The sequence below is a fragment of the Rhinatrema bivittatum genome, chromosome 1 (assembly GCF_901001135.1).
Source record: "Rhinatrema bivittatum chromosome 1, aRhiBiv1.1, whole genome shotgun sequence".
In the NCBI taxonomy this organism is placed as follows: Eukaryota; Metazoa; Chordata; class Amphibia; order Gymnophiona; family Rhinatrematidae; genus Rhinatrema; species Rhinatrema bivittatum.
Window position 1 is genome coordinate 409,741,940 of NC_042615.1, and position 19,772 is coordinate 409,761,711.

The 19,772-nt window shown below is 50.6% G+C and overlaps 1 protein-coding gene across 1 annotated transcript in view; it reads right to left on the minus strand.

Annotated features, from left to right (window-relative positions):
* DNAH6 (dynein axonemal heavy chain 6) overlaps window positions 1-19,772 on the minus strand; it is a 3,261,518-nt gene that overhangs the window by 2,971,318 nt on the left and 270,428 nt on the right.

Sequence of the window (19,772 nt, forward strand, 5' to 3'; positions counted from 1 at the left end):
TACATAACCAGGAGTAGATGATACACTCACATAGATTAATAAGAAGGCTTAGTAGCTGGAGAGAGTTAAGCCCTTGAGGAGCGAGTACCTGGTTCCAGGGACAGCTCTGAGAGAGCGATGGTGACTCACAGTTATCTATCTCTGTAATGGTTTCAAGACAATAGAGAATAGTTTGTATATTCAGGAACAGGAGCCTCTAGGCAAGTACTGGTTCCTAGATGCAAACTGAAATAAGAATTCACAATATCTGTATATGAAATAACTTCTGAAATAGAAGAGAGTCTTCGGAGGGTTTTAGGAACAGTGGCCCTCGAGGAGCGAGTACCGGTTCTTATATGCAAACTGAAATAGAAACTCACAATGTTCACGTCTGCGATCGCTTCTAGGCAATAGGGAGTCTTCTGAGCATTCAGGGACGTAGGCCCTCGAGGAGCGAGTACCAGATCCCGTATTAGCAATCTGAAAACAAGAGGAGAGAGCGGGGCCCCCGAGGAGCGGGTACCCCTGGTAAGTTCGAGGAGGCAGAGCAGCGGAGAATAAAGCGGGTCGAGATGATCCTCGCAATCAATCCCTTGTTAACTCGATTCGTAAGCGTAAGCAAAGGCCTTTTATGTTGGAAGTGGATGACGTCACTACGAGGGGACGCCCCCAAGGTTCATGCCCTAGCTGGTACAAACCGGAGCACGTGCGCGCGCACCCTTAGTCATCAGGAACATGGCGGATCCGCAGCGTCAGGCCAGCCCGGGGAATCTGGGAAGAAACGGCAAGGAGAAGCCGCGGTAGCAACTGTCCATCAGACCCGAAGGGAGTCGCCTCAGAGGTAGAGAGGGTGGAGCGAGGGCAAGAGCAGACATGAACACAACACTATGGCCAACCCTGGGACTCTTGCTAATAGCACTTCTTCTGGTTCTTCGCCCTCACGGGCATTGCTGACCCTCCCAGCTCCTCCCCAATTCAATGGGGACCCTCGTCTCTGCCGAGGCTTCATTTGCGCTACAACCTTCTATGTTTCCAGATGAAGTGACAAGGATCACTTTTATTCTCTCTTGCTTGGTGGGGAGGGCCCTGGCATGGGCCTCCCCACTTTGGAACGTTCTGATACCCTCCTACAACAACTCCCTCACTTCATTTCTACGTTCGACGCACATTTGATGATCCAGGCCGACAGGCGGTCGCCGGACACCATCTCCTCTACCTCCACCAGGGGTCCCATTCTCTCACCGAGTACACCGTGGAATTCCAAAGCCTGGCAACTGAATTGGGATGGCAGGAAGACTGCCTGCGGGCTAGTCGAATTAGCAGCCCGAGAGGTTCCTACGTCATTGGAGGACCTCATCTCATTGGTTGGGCGGATTGGTCACCGCCTCCAGGAATGGCTTCGGGAGGTTAAGGCCATTCGACGATTGGCTCCAGAACCACCTCGGTCCGCTAGCCCTAGATCAAGTGTACCACCAGCGGTTTCACCACCTAAAGAAGAACCAATGCAGATTTACCACTGTCATCTTACTACTGAGGAATGCCGCCGAAGGCAGAAATCTTGCCTCTGTTTATACTGTGGGGGTGCAGGCCACCTGATTCAGACCTGTCTGGTGCGTCCGGGAAACTCCAAAGCCTAAGCCCAGCGGGGATCCTGAGCTTGGGCACTACAGTTATAGGCCCTCAATTGATGCTCCCTTGTCAGGGAGGCGCATTCGTTCACCACCACCGCCCTCGTAGACATGGGGGCTAGTGGGAATTTTATTCTTGAAGACTTGGTCACATTACTTCATCTTCCTATTCAACCCCTGGAGGTTCCTTTACAAATAGACTCCATTCACGGAGAACTCTTACCTGATCACATTACCCAACACACTCTAGCCATCCGGATGACCGTAGGGACTCTCCATGATGAAGAGCTTCCTCTCTTGGTCCTGAAACGGTCAGCACATCCTATCGTGCTCGGTCTATCTTGGCTACAATTAAACACCCCACACTTCGACTGGTAGTTGCTCCAGCTCACAGAGTGGGGTTCTCGATGCCATACACATTGCTGATGACAGGTGTCCCCGTCTGTACCTGTGTTAACTTCCACGACCAAGGCCCACAATTCGCTGGGAAGTATTGGAGGTCACTGTGTCGCAAATTCAATACTACTTTGAATTTGACCTCTGCCTATCATCCGAAGGCGAATGGCCAGTCCGAAAGGACAAATCGATCCCTGAAAGCCTTTCTTCATTCCTACATGAATGATCATCAGGACAATTGGACCGATCTCCTTCCTTGGGCAGAGTTTGCACATAACACCCACATCGCAGCTGCCATGGGGAGCTCCCCGTACTACGTTGCTAACGGCCGGTAGCCCCGTCTGCCGCTTCCAGTCCCTCTGAATGTGCCATCTCCAGCAGTGCAAGCAACGGCCCAGTCAATTCAACAACTCTGGGAGCAGGTCACGCAAAGACTGGGCCAGGCTGCCAAGCCTGCAAGGAAAATCGCTGATGCCCATCATTGCGCTGCCCCCACATTCCTTCCAGGCCAGAAGGTATGGCTCAGTACCAGGCACATCCACCTCCATTTGCCTTCACAGAGACTAGGACCAAAATATGTGGGACTCTTTACAGTTCTGCGAAGAGTCGGAGCCGTGACATATCAACTCTGACTCCCTCCAAGCTTGGGGATACATAACAAGTTTCACGTGTCCCTTCTCAAACCTCTTGTACTGTCATGGCCCTCTTGACGTCCGCCACTTCCAGCCCAAGTTTCCACTGAACCTGACACCAACCTTCAAGTAAAAGAAGTCCTAGACGGCAGACGGCGGAGAAGGCGTTGGAGTACCTCCTATCGTGGGAGGGGTGCAACCCCCAAGGAGAATTCTTGGGAGCCCTCACATAACATCCTCAACAAGGCCCTTCTCCAGGATTTTCATTGCTTCCATCCTGAGAAACCCCGACCGATGAGGGGGAGGCCTAGAGGAAGGGGTACTGTTGCGTGTCCTGGCCGTGCTAGGCCCGCGCTCGAGCCTGCTCGCCTCGCTCGTGCTACAGCGGGTCCCGGTCTGAACTCTCCTGCAGTCGCAGCCAGCTCCCTGCACCTGCAGCGCCTCGTTGTGGCATCCCCAGGCCCTTCGGGGCCTTCAACCCCCCAGGGCTCCTCTCGGCGTGGCTCGGCGTCCTCCTCCGCGTCGGGTCCTTTCCTAGGCACATGCCCTCGGACCACCCAACCCTTTAAAGGGCCCAGGGCGGGAAACAGCTCTGCGGCGTGCAGCGATGACGTCACCTAGTCTCCGTATATAAGGTGAGGCCCTTTCCCCAGGACCTCACCTTGGCAAACGGGTCAACACACTTGCTGTGTACTAGCATGCCGTCCGCATTTCAGCTCCTGTGTTCCTGTGCTTGATCCAGTGTTCCTGCATTCCTGTGTTCCTGTGCTTGTTCCAGTGTTCCTGCATTCCCGTGCCTGTTCCAGTGTTCCTCCATCTGTTCCTGAGTTCCTTCGTTCCTAAGTCTTGTTCCACATTCCATTACCCAGGTAGTACCTTCTCGGACTGATACCCGTAACTGACCTTGGCCTGCCTCTGACTACGTTTGGACCGATACCTGGAACTGTCCTCTGCCTGCCTTTGACCACGCTCGGACTGATACCTGGAATTGACCCTTGCTTCGGCTGACCTTCCTCGGTCGGATATCCTGGCTTTGACCCTTGCTCTCCATTCGGACACTCTCTTTGCTCCTCCGGCAACCACCATGCCCACCTGCCTTGACGCTGTCTGCGGCTTCCCTCGAGCTAGACCACTAGGCGCTGCCTATCCTGCCTGGAGAACCTTCAGTTCTTGTCTCGTACCCGTGGTCTCCGGTTATCTCTGTTCCAGTCTAGCTCGCCTGTTCTCCAACAGCCTCACACCTCTTCTCTTGGTGGGCACACCTCTCAGTCATCTCTCCGAGAGACCCCTAGAGGCCCACCTAAGCCCAGGTGGTCCGGGAATCCAAGGGCTCAACCCGCGGAGCTCCCGGATCATTATTGGTGAAGTTCCTGTTTGCCTCAGTCTCCTCGTGTGCTCCGCCTCCTGGCGGCAGGCACCCTCTGGGATCCCTCAGAGGTCCGTACCAATCCTGCGCCAGGTCAAGGATCCACCTCCAGCGCAACAGAAACTGTAACCCTTACTTTTAATTCCCACTCTGATACACCTTTAAACGTGAAGTACCTTTAAGTCTTCAACAAATCAAGAAGTAGTTACTAGGGGTCAGTTGGGCCCAACTGTGAATCAGTCGCACAGCAGGCAACCATAAATCTGCAGTGGAAGCCATTCCCAGAAGTTCTGAATAAAAGCCTGTAAAGGGGTACCCTGGAGTTTGTTCTTACATACACACACACACACACACACACACACACACACACACACACATTGAACTGGTTATTCACTAAAGGGATCAAAAACTTGAGTTCAGCAACATTATATGATTGCAAGTTTAAATACTCTAATGCTAGTAGAGATCTGCCTTATATTTTGAGAAAATAGTTATGTTAATCTAAGTAAAATTCTATTAATGTGATAATTAACCTATATATAATTCTATTAATGTGACTTTCAGTGATTTCCACCTAAGCTTGGCTCATTTGATTCTAAGATTCTGTAAATGACTGGACTCGTGACCTGACTGACTAAATCTAAATCTTTTAGCTTTTTCAAATTATCTGAGGCCAAATATAAAGTTTATTTATATTTGTTTGTATGCTTTTGTTGAGGGGCCTGTTTTAATTTACCTAACAGCCTTGGATTTTAAAAGGTGTGCAAAAGGGTTCTGGCTTTATAAAAAAGAGAGAAAAATTGTTGCTGGCCTCCGTGTTTTGAGGAGCAACTAGTTATAGCAATTGAAAAGCATTATGCCAATGATATCCAACTAATCTGTGAGCACATTTTGGAGTACAGTTCTATTCTACAGTGGAACTCAATGTTCCAACTAAGTGAATTTCTAGGTATATATTATGATGAAAAGAAATGTCAGGAAAAGCAAAGCTGCTTATCTGAAATAGGTAACTTGATGACCCCAAGTAGCTGGGAATGGCATACAGTAAGGGCCTTCAAAGGATTCAATGAATCCCTCATCTCTTTGACATCCTTTCTTTTTGCCTTTTTTTGCAGCTGTGGGACCAGTAGAAGCAGCAGCCAGATCCCTGATTGCCAGTCACAACAGATCAATCAAAAGGAGCAGGAAGTGGCCTCATCACTGTGGGGCCAACTTTGGCAGGCAGCTTTAGCCTAGGTCAATTATTAAAAAACAGGCAATAGCACAGGACAGAAGCAAGGTCCCGTCTTCTGCCCTGGGCAACCAGACTTAACCAGAGTCACCTCATGCCAGGAAGTAAAAGCAGCACAAGAGCTCACCGGGTTCAGCTCTTTATGCGGTGTGGATTGCGGTCCTGCATCAGAGACAACAGACAACTTGGACCAAAATGTTGTGAGCAGGAACACAGTAGTAACAGAATGCAACAAGAGGCAGCAGCCAGTGCAATCAGCAGAAGGTCAGGAGGAGGTGCTGTCTTTGTTGGGAACTGGAGTCAATGAGATGATGGGGTTGGGGCTTTGAGACAAATGTGAGCCTGCTGGGGACTGGGAGGGGGAGAGAAAACGAGTTAAGAGTATTAATCCTCTCTTAATCTCCATTCCCATTCCCCACCAATTTCACTCTTCTCATATCCTCACCCTAGCAGGGACTGAAACTGCTGGGGACTCAGGGTGGAGTAGGTTGGAACCTGGGAATTAAGAGAGTTTACAGATGCTTCATTTTTCCAAGGGGGCTGTAGTAGCTCCATGGGCCTGCTCCTGCTGGATGACTCACCACTTGAGGCATACCATAGTAAGTTATGCTGCTCTGAGGAGGGAATGAAGAAATTACTTACCTGATAATTTTGTTTTCCTTAGTGTAGACAGATGGACTCAGGACTAATGGGTATTGTGCTCTCCTGATAGCAGATGGGAGACGGAGTCAGATTTCAAAGCTGACGTTAGCCTATATATGCCCGTGCAGCGTGCTTAGCTCTTCAGTATTGTCTTCGAAAAGCCAGTGTGGATATATGTTGCTTAATACATGATTACATTTGATTAACCTTGAACTTGTTCAACTGATTATATATATAAAACTTTTGAAAATGGAGATTGCCAGTGCACTGAAACAATAAACGCCGACACCTGGGCAACTGCGGGTGTCTTGGACTAGAGGTAGGCCGTGGCTTACCCATACTTGTTCAGTCTCGAGATTTGATATCCGAGGTTCTCTAATTCTGGAGCAGCCGTGGGCAGGATGCTGAATCCATCTGTCAACACTAAGGAAAACAAAATCATCAGGTAAGTAATTTCTCCATTTCCTAGCGTGTAGCCAGATGGACTCAGGACCAATGGGATGTCCAAAAGCTACTCCCCTATAGGGTGGGAGGCTGCCCTTGGTCTACTTAGTGCTGCCCTTGTGAAGGCTGTATCCTCCCTGGCCTGAACATCCAGGCGGTATAACCTGGAGAAGGTATGTAGGGAGGATCATGTTGCCGCCCGACAGATCTCGGCTGGTGAAAGCAGCCTGGTTTCAGCCCAGGAGACTGCCTGGGCCCTTGTAGAATGCGCCTTGACCTGTAGAAGTAATGGTTTTCCTGCCTCTATGTGGGCAGCATTAATTGCTTCTTTGATCCAGCGGGCTATGATGGCCCACGATGCCGCTTCCCCTTGTTTCTTCCCGCTGTGAAGAACGAACAGGTGGTCAGTTTTGCGCAAGGATTCCAATCTCTTCAGGTATCGGACCAGGATTCTGCCGACACTTAGGTGGCGAAGGAGGCGTGAGTCTTCCGAATCCCTGTGCTCATCTGGTGATGGTAAGGATATGGTCTGGTTCACATGGAACTGGGAAACCACTTTCGGAAGGAAGGACGGTACCGTATGCAGCTGTATGGTGCCCGGGGTGAACCCGAGGAAGGGTCCCAACAGGATAATGCTTTAAGTTCAGAGATGCGCCGGGCGGAGCATATTGCGATCAAGAATGCTGTCTTTAAGGTCAAGAGACGTAGAGACAGGGTGCTTGTTGGTCTGACGGACTCCCCTGCTAGAATATCTAGTACTAGGTTGAGGTTCCATAGAGGCACTGGCCACTTCAGTGGTGGTCGGAGCCGTTTGACTCCTTTCAGGAAGCAAGACACATCAGGGTGGGTTGATAGTCTGATACCATCCACTTCGGACCTGAAACAGGCCAGTGCTGCGACTTGGACCTTGAGGGAGTTGAGGGACAACTCCTTCTGCATGCCATCCTGTAGGAATTCTAGGACCATGGGAATATTGGCGGCCCTCGGGAGGAGACCACAGTCTTCACACCAAGCTTCGAATACTCTCCAGATCCATATGTAAGACAGAGATGTGGAGAAATTGCGTGCCCAAAGCAGGGTGTCAATCACTGCTTTTGAGTAGCCGTGCTTCTTTAGTCTAGTCATCTCAAGGGTCATACCGTAAGAGAGAATCGAGCCGGGTCTTTGTGGGAGATCGGTCCCTACTGAAGAATGTCCCTGAATGGCGGTAGACGCAGAGATTCCCAGCCAATAGTCTTCGCATGTCTGCGTACCATGGTCTTCTTGGCCAATCTGGGGTGACTAATAGGACTAGTCCCCTGTAGTGTTCCCTCTTGTGGATAACACTGCCCAGTAGTGGCCAGGGTGGGAAGGCGTACAGGAGGCGTTCCTCTGGCCAGTTCCGGACGAGAGCGTCGATTCCCTATGATTGTAGTTCTCATCTGCGGCTAAAGAATCTGGGGACCCGGGCATTGCAACAAGTTACTAGTAGGTCCATGGCTGGGAGACCCCATCGATTTACTGTCAGCTGGAAAGCTGTGTCCACCAGCGACCACTCCCCCGGGTCTAGGCTTTCTCTGCTGAGGTAGTCCGCAGCGATGTTGTCTTTTCCTGCGATGTGGGAGGCCAAAATCTCTTGTAGATTTATTTCTGCCCACTCCATGAGGGGGATCTATTTCCAGAGACACCTGCTGGCTCTTGGTTACTCCCTGGCAGTTGATGTAGGCAACTGACGTTGCGTTCTCCAACATGACTCTGACGGACTCGCCTCGGAGTCTATGGCTGAATCGTAGGCAGGCTAGTCTGACCGCTCAAGCTTCCATGCGGTTTATGTTCCATCCCGCCTCTTCCTTGTTCCATTGTCCCTGGGCCGTCAGTTCCTGACAGTGGGTTCCCCACCCTTGCAAGCTTGCATCCATCGTGAGCAAGATCCACTTTAGTGCAGATAGGTTTACGCCTCTGCTTAGGTGTTCTTCCTGTAGCCACCATTGAAGCTGTTCCCGAACCTCTGTCAGTAGCTGGAGGCGAATTGAGTAGTTCTGGGACACTGGGTTCCATCGTGACAGTAGGGAACGTTGTAGCGGCAGCATATGTGCCCTTGCCCAAAGAACAACTTCCAGAGCTGATGTCATGAGGCCGAGGACTTGAAGGTAGTCCCATACCTTGGGGCGGATCAAGGTCAACAGTTTTTGTAATTGACCCATCAGCTTCCTTCTCCGTGGAGGGGGGAAGGTAGACCTTGTTCTGTTTGGTATCGAACCAGACTCCCAGGTATTCTAGTGACTGGAAGGGCTGTAGACAGCTCTTGGCTGTGTTCATGACTCACCCGAGTTCTTGTAGTAGATTCTTGACTCTGGTGGTCACGTGGCGACTCTCCTCTGGAGACTTTGCCCTGATCAGCCAATTGTCCAAATAAGGATGTACCAGGACTTCTCCTTTCCTCAGTGCTGTCGCCACTACCACCATAATTTTGGTGACGGTTCTTGGAGCAGTGGCTAGTCCAAAGGGTAACGCCCTGAATTGATAATGATGGCCCACTATCGCAAATCACAGGAAGAGAAGGTGATGTTGATGGACCGGGATGTGAAGATAGGCTTTGGATAGGTCCAGGGAGCTTAGAAATTCTCCCAGTTGTACCGCCATTATTTCGGAGCAAAGGGTTTCCATGTGAAAGTGTGGTACCTTCAGGTAACGGTTGACGGTCTTGAGGTCCAGGATGGGCCAAAATGTTCCTTCTTTCTTGAGAACAATAAAATAGATGGAATAGTGGCCTGTATTTTGTTGAAGCGTGGGCACCGGGGCTATTGCCTTCAGGCTGAGTAGTCTTGCTAGTGTGGTTTCCACTGCCAGTCTCTTGGAGTGGGAATGTCACGGCGATCTCATAAATTTGTCTGGGGGGATGTTTTGGAATTCCAGAGAGTACCCCTCTCGAATGATAGTTAGGACCCACTTGTCTGAAGTTATCTCGACCCATCTTTGGTAGAAGAGGCTAAGTCTGCCCCCTATGTCTTCTTCCTGTGGATGCGTCTGTGTCTTCTCATTGTGGGGTACGGCCGGGGCCTGCTCCGAACTTGCTCCTCTCTTAATGTGCCTGTTCCGAAAGGACTGAGACCTTCCTGAAAAACGAGATGCTTGAGACTATGTATTCTTGAAAGGTTTAAAGTGCTGCAATCCTCTACCCTTGGTTCTTCTGGGGGAGGAGAGCTGATATGTTCTTTTGTTCCTGTCTTCAGGTAATTGGGGTACTGGAGATTCCCCCCATTTGTTGGCTAATTTCTCCAGTTCGCTCCCGAACAGGAGGGATCCTTTAAAAGGCATTTTTGTGAGGTTTGCTTTGGAAGTCGCGTCAGCCGACCAATTCCGGAGCCATAATTGTCTTCTTGCCGCCACTGCAGTGGCGACACTCCTGGATGAGATGCACACAAGCTCTGTGGTAGCATCGGTGAGGAAGAAGACCCCAGGCTCCATCGCTTCTCCGGGCATGGTTGCCTCTCTGGCGAAAATCAAACAGGAATGTGCCACTAATGCGCAGCAGGAAGCAATTTGTAGCATCATTGCTGATACATAAAAGAACTGCTTAAGTATGGCTTCCAGCATTCTATCCTGGTCGTCCTTCAGTGCCGCTCCTCCCTCCACTGGGATCGTAGTGCGTTTTGAGACTGCAAAGAGCATAGCATCCACTTTGGGGAAATGTAGAAGTTCCTTAGCCATGGGTTCCAGCGGGCATAGGGCTTCTAGTGCCCGCCCCCCTTAAACTTGGCCTCTGGAGCATTCCATTCCAGGTCAATCAGTTCCTTAATGGGCTCCAACATAGAAAAATAGCATGAGGCCTTACGGAGGTGCACCAACATGGGATTTTTCTTTGGTTCCGCTGTGGGCTCCGTGCCTGGAAGACCCAGTGTCTTCATAGTCTGGGACACTAGGGTTGGTAATTAGTCCTTGTGGAAGAATCTGTTGCATTCGTGCCTTCTCTTGCCTTCGCTCCACCTCTCTACCTCTGAGGCGACTCCCTTCAGGTCTGATGGACAGTTGCTGCCGCGGCTTCTCCTCGCCATTTCTTCCCGGAGTCCCCGGGCTGGCCTGACACTGCGGATCCGCCATGTTCCTGATGACGGAAGGTACATACGCACACGCTCCGAAGTTTGTACCAGCAAGGGCGTGAACCTCGGGGGCGTCCCCCGTAGTGACGTCATCCACTTCCAACATAAAAGGTCTTTGCTTACGCTTACGAATCGAGTTAGCAAGGGTTTGATTGCGGGGATCATCTTGACCCGCTTCATTCTCCGCTGCTCTGCCTCCTTGAACTTACCAGGGATACCGGCTCCACAGGGGCCCCACTCTCTCCTCTTGTTTTCAGATTGCTAATACATGATCCGGTACTCGCTCCTTGAGGGCCTATGTCCCTGAATGCTCAGAAGCTTCCCTATTGCCTGGAAGAGATCGCAGACGTGAACATTATGAGTTTCTATTTCAGTTTGCATATAGGAACCGGTACTCGCTCCTTGAGGGCCCATGTTTCTAGAACTCTAAAAATTCTCTTCTGTCTAAGACGCTATCGCAGGTACGGAGATCGTGAGTTATTACTGATTGCAGATAGGAACCAGTACTCGCTCCTCAAGGGCCAATGTTCCTAAAACCCTCAGAAGACTCTCTTCTATTTCAGAAGTTATTTCATATACAGATATTGTGAGTTCTTATTTCAGTTTGCATATAGGAACCAGTACTTGCCTAGAGCATATAGGAACCAGTACTTGCCTAGTTTGCATATAGGAACCAGTACTTGCCAGGAACAGGAGCCTAGAGGCTCCTGTTCCTGAATATACTAACTATTCTCTATTGCGTAGAAACCATTACCGAGACAGATAACTGTGAGTCACCATCGCTCTCTCAGAGCTGTCCCTGGAACCAGGAACTCGCTCCTCAAGGGCTTAACTCTCTCCAGCTACTAAGCCTTCTTATTATCTATGTGAGTGTATCATCTACTTCTGGTTATGTATCCAGGATACCCTGTCTACTCACTATCTATGAGTCTCTCTCTACAGCTCAGCAAAACCCAGAGATAGCAGTTCCAGGATCTGAAGGACTTCAGCCCTGCCGGGCACATCAGCTCATTACTGCCACCTCTGGTGGTTCTACTACCTGTCTAATAAAGAACTGTCTGTGTCTGTCTCCATACTCCAGCCTAGTCGGTGGTCCCTCTCATGATGTCCTCCTGGGGGCGCTGTCATCTGCCATTTGCCCAAGAATTCACCATTCTACATTAGAGTGCTCATCTCTCACTCTTCAAGAGCTGAGTACAACATACTGCTACCTTGCAGTCTACTCTCAACTGTTGCTGTCCTCTCCCCTCTGGGGAGCAACTCCATAACAGTTCCTACAACAGATTGCTACTCTGCAGTCCTAACCTATAACTGATTGGTAACCCTAGCGGAGTCGCTAACAGTTTGCTAGCTCCTCTCCTCTGGGGGAGCAAAGCTCAACAGGATTGTTAACTCCTTCCCGTGGGAGAAGCGTACCCTAACAGACTGCCAACTCTTAGCAGAAACTCTAACAGATTGCTTACTCCGCCTACGGAGTCTAACAGATTGCTAACTCCGCCCTCCTGGCAGTGTGATCGACAACAGATTGCTAACTCCTCCCTTCTTGAGGAGTAAAGCATAACAGATTTCTAGCTCCGCCCTCCTGGCGGGGTGATCGCTAACAGAATCGGAGCATGGTCCGGTATGGCTCCATCCCTGAGGGAATTTCTCCTTCTTCCAGGGAGTCGGTTTCGTCCTCTGAGCTATCTGGATCTCCATCAGAGAGGCTCTTGGTGGCTTTTGCTCTAGGGGCCCCAAGATGGCGGCGTGAGCAGTCGCTTTGAAAGTTGCTCTTCAGGAAAATTGTTTCCTGTTTGAAATAATGCCTGCGAAAAGAAAAGGTAAACTATGGGTTTACCCCTCAGAACCCGTGATACCTGATAGCCAGAAGAGGATTACTTCTTACGTGACCCCGATGTTGGAGAAAAGGGGAGACGTTGTCCCCGCTTCTGAGGCATGAGAGGGAGCTCCGCCTCAGTATGGGGAAGTCACTCTTAGATCCCCGGATTGCAAACTTCCACTGGCTCCCACGATGCGGGTGAACCTCCAGGAACAGTCGCAGGATGATGACATCACTCACCAGACGGGAGGGGAAAGCCGAGTTGGTGAGCCAGCGACTTCACCCTGTTTAACCTCTAGCTTGGTGGATTCAACAGCTTACAGACCACTGGAAGAAGTGGAATTGCCCCTTTCTCCAGTGAACCCAGCAGAGGAGGAATGAGGAATCCTGCAGGCTCAAGGAATGGAGATACCAGGGCTGCTGTGTGTTTGGGAAGGTGGTAAGCTTTTTCAATTACCCCCTAAACCAGCAGTTGTAACCCTGGATAAATTATGGGACCTTGTGTTACGATCCCCCCTGTTGCTGCACTACAGGAGGTATCTTACCTTTCCTCCGGAGGCCGCTCCGAAGCCAGGGCCTCGCCTGTGCACCATCCAGGACTTGCTCCAGGGCCTGGGAGGCCTAGCTGTTCCTGAGGCCTGCCTGTGGCTTGCATGGCTGTGTTTGGACTTCCTGTTTGGCCACGCCCTTCTGACCCAACAATGCAATGCTGGTCACAAGAATAGCCCTCCAGCCACTCGATAGCCCTTTCGGACCCGCCACTTGGGAATGACGAGTGTGTGAAGCCAAACGGAGGCTGAGGGCAGGAACAAGACAAGACAGGAACTCAGGAACTTTGAAGACTCAGACGAAGACTCAGGATACTCAGAAGACTCGGACAAGGATTCAGGTTAATCAGAAGATGCAGACGAAGACTCAGGATACTCAGACTTGGACAGGAATTCAGGACACTCAGACTCAGACAAGGATTCAGGATACTCAGAAGACTCTGACATGGATTCAGGTTACCTGGAGATCGCAGGCAAGGATTCAGGACTCAGACGAAAGTACCGGGTAAGAACTGCATTGCAGCGCGCCCTACACAGCCACTCATGGCTGGTCGTGGAATATGCTGAACGTGAAGCAGACTCCAGGCGAAGAATTGGAACTTGAGACTGGAACATGTCAAAGATTCAGTAGAGGCCTGCACCGGGGCGTGCCCTACACAGCCGCCCATGGCTGCTCGTGGACCATGCTGAAGCGGAGCAGGTTCTGGCAGAGTCTTGGCCATGGACAGAAGAAGGCAAAAGGGACTCCGAAGACCGGGACAGGATTCAAGACTCAGGATTCAAGACTCAGGATTCTCAGAAGCAAGGAATGAAAAACAGAAGTCTTCCGGAGGCTTGCGCTGCTGACGAGAAGGAAGCAATGTGCCACAAGGCACCCTACACAGCCCCCCATGGGCTAGTCACGGACCACAATGGTGGTACGCCAGGAAAGGTGGATGCAAGGAATATGGGAACTGGTTGCAGAGGCGAAGACAAAGACATCAGGACCAGGACATCAGGAACACGGAACATCTGGACATCTGGAACATCAGGACTCTCAGGAACAGAATCACGCAACATCAGGGCTTCTAGACATCAGAACCAAGGAACATCTGGAACATCAGGACATGGAACAGGCGACGAAGGACAAGACCAGGAACATCAGGACAAGGAGATCAGGAACACGGAACGAAGAGCCATCTAAGCAAGTGAAGACCACGGAGGACCTTGATATGAAGAGGAGCACAGACAACTGTGGGACCCGGAGCCGAAGGCCCCGAGGAACAGGAACTGAGCTCTTTTATAGGGCTGAAGCAGGAAGTGAGCTGAAGAGGACTTCCGGTGGAGCTGCGGGATTTTCCTGCCGCTGGCCCTTTAAATACAGCGAAGAGGCGCACGCTGGTGCCTAGAGGAGGGCCCAGGGATGAGCCCTGCCTGCTTCTGTATTCTTCCCTGCTGTGAAGAATACAGAAGCAGGCAGGCATTGGGAACGGCCTCCAGGCCACAGGATGGCGTTGGCAGAGACCTTCTGAGTGGCACAGGCCGCAAAGAGAATCTCCGAAGGCGGCCGCGGGCTGTGAAGAAGAGAAACGGCAGCGGCTCCAGCCATAGAGGTGGAAGGCAGCAATGGCGGCAGTCCAGGCCGCAAGGAGGAATCAGGCACGGCGGCAGCCGGGCCAAGAAGATGAAGAGTGGCGGCCTCTCCCACCATGAGGGGAATCCCGGCAGCAGCGCAGAGCAAGGCCCCGAAGTCAGCAGCGTCTGGCAAGCAATGGTGGTTAGGACCTGCTCGCGGGATGAGCTCCGCGAGCAGGATCGTAACAGCACCCCCTCCTCAAAGGCCCCTCTTCAGCCTCTTCTCAACAGCTGAAAGCAAGAAGGCATATCTTCTATACCAGCTGAGGAACTTGGGGGTCCAAACACAAGATGTTCGTGGCTTGGAAGGAGCTGAAGCGATGAAGCGAAGCAACATACTGAAGACATCATAGAAACATGAAGAACTCAAAAGACGTCATGACCCAAGTTGAATTGGAGGCATAGAAGTAGAAATAGCATCTTAAGGGAAGATCCAGTTCAGCAATTTATTAAATCAAGATGATAGTGAGGAACACCTCCACAGCATCTTCTTCTTGAAAGCTAAAGCCAGAAAGTAGATTTAAGGCATCACTGTTGGGATCTTGGTTGCAAGATGGTGTATCAGAAGAATGCAAACCTGCAGATACCACTTGTTAGATGAACACTGGTACAAGGAGCACCAGGTGGAGCTAGACAGTCCAACAAATATTGCTCAAAAGATGGAAAGCTGGACTTGGGGCAACTTATATTCCATAAGGCATTAGATAGTCAACAGAATGGCTTGATAGATGATAAGCTCCAGAAGGCAAGGCTTGGAGATAGTGGAGAATTCCATCCATGTTAAGGCAGCGCTCTTCGATCTGCGGGATGATTGGTAAGTGCAGTTGATAGCAGCAATCCTTACAACGGCAACCTTTACTGGTGGAAAACAATTTGAAAGCTGGCCAGTCTTGGTCATCCATGAAGAGCAGTCCTAGATGGAGCAAGGGGTCCTTCCTGATGGAAACTGAGCTGAAGGACAATGCGGGCTTTCCAGACAAGCCTGAAGGTGGCAATCACTGACCTAGTCTGGCAGCAGAGACAGCATCAAATGAACTGATGAAGAACAAGTTGGATTTCCCAATCCTGACTCTAGCAGCTCAGAAGCCCCGCAAAGGATGCCAGAAGGATGATGTTTACAAGCTATGGATTTAATTGGAACTTGTGGAATGAAGCCAGGTCTAGGGTACAGGTGCCTCCTGCAGGTCATTCAAACCCAAGGACCTGGAGTTGCTGGAATTTACTTCAAGTAGGGATACACTCCCTGAAGCTTGATGATGCTCAGCGAAGAAACAGAACTTGTTAACAGTGATGTGGAAACCTGGGCGCAGGTGCCTCTTGCAGGTCATGTGGAACCCATGATGAAACACTACATCTCTGTGGGATGAACAGAGATGGTCTCTGGCACAAGTGCAGGCGCCTCCTGCTGGGCGAAAGGAGTTCCAGGACTGGACTGGTTTAAGGAAAATCTGGTTGCAGGCGCCTTTACAGGTTGTACAAATCCAGACGTACTCAAAAGCGAAGCAAACAGAAAAAAAAAATAAAATTTTAACCAGGCAAAAGAGTCCAGGAAACTAGGAGCAAAAAATTTTCTAGGCAAGGAACAAGATTCAAAAATATCCAGGAAAACTTGAGCCCGTCGCAGGCACACGCTCACCGAGCTCATGGCCTTCGGATCCTGTTGCGACCGCGAGGCCTGCAGGTCCTGATGCACGGCCTAAGGCTGGTGTTGAGAGCGCGAAAGCGCGGTCATGAGCTCATGGGAGAGCATGAGCCCCTGGACCTCGACATGACTCAGGGAGGAGCCCCAAAGCACACCGTGGGAGGTGAGAGCATGCAAGCATGTGAGGAGCAGGAGCAAGAAGGACTGTAACTAAGGCAAGGAACTTCAAAGCAGGAACAAGGCCGGGTCAGCCCTCCGCTGGACCTACACGCACCAGTGTGACCCAGCAATTCAATACTGGTCACAAGAGTAGCCCTCCGACCATTCGATAGCCCTTTCGGACCCGCCGCTTGGTAATGACGAGTGCATGAGGCCAGACGGAGGCTGAGGGCAGGAACAAGACAAGACAGGAACTTGGAAGATTTGGACGAAGACTCAAGATACTCAGAAGACTCGGACAAGGATTCAGGTCACTCAGAAGACTCAGACAAGGATTCAGGATACTCAGAAGACTTGGACAAGGATTCAGGTTACTTGGAGGTCTCAGGCAAGGATTCAGGACTCAGGCGAAAGTACAGGGTGAGAACTGCATCGCAGCGCACCCTACAAAGCCGCCCATGGCTAGTCGCAGACCACACTGAATGCGAAGCAGACTCCAGGTGAAGACATGGAACTTGTGACTGAAACATGTCGAAGATTCAGTAGAGGCCTGCAACAGGGCACGCCCTACACAGCTGCCCATGGCTGGTTGTGGACCACGCTGAAGCGGAGCAGGTTCTGGCAGAGTCTTGGGCATGGACGGAAGCAGGCAAAAGGGACTCCAAAGACTGGGACAGGATTCAAGATTCAGGATTCAAGACTCAGGATTCTCAGAATCAAGGCATTAAAAACAGAAGTCTTCCGGAGGCTTGCGCTGCTGACGAGAAGTAAGCAATGTGCCATGAGGCGCCCTACACAGCCCCCCCATGGGCTGGTCACGGACCACGACGGTGGCACGCCAGGAAAGGTGGACATGAGGAATCTGGGAACTGGTTACAGAGTCAAAGACGAAGACATCAGGATCAGGACATCGGGAATATGGAACATCTGGACATCTGGACCATCAGGATTCTCAGGAGCAGAACCACATAACATCAGGGTTTCTGGACATCAGGACCAAGGAACATCTGGAACATCAGGACATGGAACAGGCAACGAAGGACAAGGAGATCAGGAACACGGAAGGAAGAGCCATCTAGACAAGTGAAGACACGGAGGACCTTGATCCAAAGAGGAGCACAGACAACTGTGGGACCCGGATCCAAAGGCCCCGAGGAACAGGAACTGAGCCCTTTTATAAGGCTGAAGCAGGAAGTGAGTTGAAGAGGACTTCCGGTGGGGCCGTGGGCTTTTCCTGCCGCTGGCCCTTTAAATACAGTGAAGAGGCACATGCCGGCGCCTAGAGGAGGGCCCAGGGAGGAGCAGGACCATGGAAGAACACAGAAGCAGGCTGGCATTGGGAGCGGCCTTCAGGTTGCAGGATGTAGTCAGCAGTGGACTTCCAAGCGGCACAGGCCGCGAAAATAAACCCCGGAGGCAGCCGCGGGCCGTGAAGAAGAGAAACGGCAGAGGCTCCAGCCGCAGAGGTGGAAGGCAGCGATGGCAACACTCCAGGCCACAAGGAGGGAGCAGGACCGCGGCAGCTAGGCTGCGAAGATGAAGAGTGGCGGCCCCTCCCGCCGTGAAGGGAATCCCGGCAGCAGCACAGCGCAAAGCCCTGAAGTCAGCAGTGTCGGGCAGACAATGGCAGTAAGGGTCTGCAAGCAGGATGAGCTCCACGAGCAGGATTGTAACACAGGCCTCCACAATCCTGATGTTTGTTCTGAGTTCCCCCCCCCCCCTTAAAGGTTAATTCCATGACCCCTAGTTCTATTGTTTTCTTTCCAAAGGAAAAATTTTAAAGTCTGTACATAATTCAAACCTTTCAGTTGTCTACAGGTCTGTATTATATTTCCCCTGCATCTCCTCTTTTCCAGGGTATACATATTTATTTCCTACAACCTCTCCTCATAGATCTTCCAAAATAGACCTCACACCATTTTTGTTGCACTTCTCTGGACTGCCTCAATCCTGTCTCTTTTTTGAGATACGAGCTCCAGAACTGAATACAGTATTCAAGGTAATGCCTCACCAAGGATCTGTACAAGGGCATCATAACCTCCTTTTTCTTATTGGTTATTCCTTTCTCTATGCATCCCAGCATTCTTCTGGCTTTAGCTATCACCTTGTCACATTGCTTTGCCATCTTCAGATCACCAGACACTAATATCCCAAGATCCCTCTCTCGGTCTGTGCATATCAGTCTTTCACCCCTATCATAAACAGTTCACATCCCAGATGCATCCCAGCTGCCAAATCTTTAACTACTCTTCAAGATTTCTTAAATCACTTTTCATTCTATCTATTCGTTCAGGCATGTCCACTCTGTTGCAGATCTTAATATCATCCATAAACAGACAAAATTTACCTTCTATCCCTTCAACAATATTTTTCACAAAGATGTTGAACAGAACCAGTCCAAACACCAATTCCTGTGGTACTTCATTTAAAATGGCTCTCTCTTCAGAGTAGGTTCCATTTACCACTACAAGCTGTCTCCTCTCAATCAACCAGTTTGTAACTCATGTCACCATCTTAGCACTCACTCCCAAGCTTCTCATTTTATTCACAAGCCTCCTATATGCGACCATATCAAAAGCTTTGCTGAAATCCAAGTAGATCACATTGAGCAGTCTTCCTCAATCCAATTCTCAAGTCACAATAAAAAAAAAAAGAATCAGATTTGTCTGACAGGACCTTCCTAGATCAGTCCATGGTGCCTTAGGTCCAGCAACCCACCAGATTGTAGATAGTTCACTATCTTTTCCTTCTGCAGTGTCTCCGTTAATTTTCCCACCACCAATGTGAGGCTAACCAGTCTGTAGTGTCCAGCATCCTCTCTGCTACCATTCTTGTGAAGAGAGATCCCCACTGCTCTTCTCCAATCCCATGGCACCACTCCTGTTTCCAAGGATCTATTAAAAAGATCCTTCAGTGGGGGGGGCGCTCTTGCGCGGAGACCAAGATGGCCGCTTGATTGCTTAGCTCCTGGGGCTTCAGCTAGTTTCTGCATCGGGACACCTGATAGAGCCAGCGCTCTTAGTCGAAATTGATACCCTACGAGCACTATCATGTCTGCACCAAAATCGGGTAAAATTGAAGCTGCCTTTGCGGCGGCTTCCGGGACAAAACGGTCGAAACAAGATCCTCCTACTCCAGATAAGGCCGCGCCACAAAAGAACATGGCGTCCGCGGACCTGGTGCTTGCTGAACTTAAGCTATTGAAGGAAATGCTACAAACCAATATGGAGACAACATCGGCGATCAGGTCAGATTTACTTACTCTTTCAACAAGGTATGACCAGATATCTCGCCGCCTCGATGATACGGAAACCCAGGTTTCCTCTCTTTTACTAACTGCTGCGTCACTCACTACTGTGGATAGGGAGCTAGTGGCGCTCCGCAGAGACGTGGAGGACTTATCGAACAGAAACAGGAGGAATAATATCCGACTTCTGGGGATTCCAGAAGGTGCGGAAGGCTCCGACATGATCTCCTTTCTAACTAAACTCATCCCTGACACTCTCCACATTACGTTCTCTAAGCCATTTGAAATAGAGAGAGCTAATCGCATTCCATCGCGGCCACTTCGAACCTCTACCTATCCTCGGCCG